Source organism: Penaeus monodon, chromosome 32 (assembly GCF_015228065.2).
Source record: "Penaeus monodon isolate SGIC_2016 chromosome 32, NSTDA_Pmon_1, whole genome shotgun sequence".
Taxonomy (NCBI): domain Eukaryota; kingdom Metazoa; phylum Arthropoda; class Malacostraca; order Decapoda; family Penaeidae; genus Penaeus; species Penaeus monodon.
This window is the reverse complement of record NC_051417.1, coordinates 12,647,068-12,648,580: the sequence shown is the minus strand read 5'-3', so window position 1 is coordinate 12,648,580 and position 1,513 is coordinate 12,647,068.

Sequence of the window (1,513 nt, the reverse complement as noted above, 5' to 3'; positions counted from 1 at the left end):
CCAATTTTACAAAGCCTTCTTCTGTTTCATCTCTTAACCCAAAAAAAAAATTACAAACATTAACATTAAACGTTTTCATGCAATCATGTGTGTATGTATGTTGTCAATTTAGACAGAGAAATGTTTTTGTTGTCATCTTGGTAATTTATCAGACTAATTCTTTAAGACCTGAATATTTCCACAAGGAAGAGAAAAGTGGGAAAACTTGTCCTGTTTCTGTTCTGGAGTAATGAACTTAAATCACCAAAACTGTTCATGGAAAGACAATTTCATTGAAAAACAATATGAATTATATATAGTTTCAAAAAAGGATATTATAAAGTTCATATAATTATTACAGGGAAAAAAGTCTATATACATTATTTTTGACATTGACATTAACCAAAAAATTACCTTTGGGAATTAGAACGTTAGTAAAATATTTATAAGACAAAATATTATTGAACATACCTGCAACACGCACCTGCATGCAATGTATAAATGAATTAACATAGACAAAGCGTGTCTATATGTTAATACAAAATACATTAGATGAACCTAGTGGAAAACGCAGACCAAGACAAGATAACGTTATTTACAAAATATGTAACATTTTCTGCCATTCTCTCTGGAACGGAAAGTGTGTGTGTGAGAAGAAGGATTTCAATTAAAAAGAAATTCTATTAATCAGAAGTCGGCAATCTTTATTGAAAATCTAAAATACAGATGAAAATCAAACAATGGCAACTTTTTCTTTGAAACATGTTGCTGAACATAATTCTGACAACGCTGATTGCAATGGTAATCAAGGAAGCTGGAAAGAGATATACACGTAGCGACTAGCAAAACTCAAGGTCTTGTGCCGGTGAAATACTAGGCAATATCACAACCAACAACCAACTCTCACCTATTGAAAATCGACTCTCTAACACAACAACCGTCATCGTCTGCATCGTTTCTTATATTTTCTTCGTTTTCTTTGACCTTTGTTATTCTATTCATTGGTATTAGTAGTCTTTTATGTCTTTTTTTTCCCTCTCTCGCTAGCAAACCGACTTTCACAAACGTTTAAGTACGCTTCCTGGAAAAAAGAAACCAATCATACAAGCTATGGTTCCACCCTGTATTATATGACGATAAGGGGGTCTTAGGCTCATCACAGAGGGGGAGTTCCAAGTCACTGGAAAGACGTCTTTTCCTTCGGTTTTCATTGTTATTTTTCCCTATCTTCATCTGAGGCCATGGTCGTCATCTACACGGAATGAATCTCTACTTTTTATAGTTTCTTCTTCTTCGATCCTAAGACATGGTAGGAAACAAAATCAAATAGAGAGGGGCCCAAAGAAAAGCGAGAAGGAGAGGAAAGTGGAAGCGAGAAAAAAGGTCGTTTCCAGAGTCTATGGAAATCCTCTCGCGAGCCTGCGTCAGTCGCCCCTCCATCGCCTCTTGAGCAGCCGGGCGGAATTGGTGTATTGTAATAGTGGTTGTTTAAAACAGCTGACCGCAAGACCTTGGTTGTTAAAGTTGACTAGTA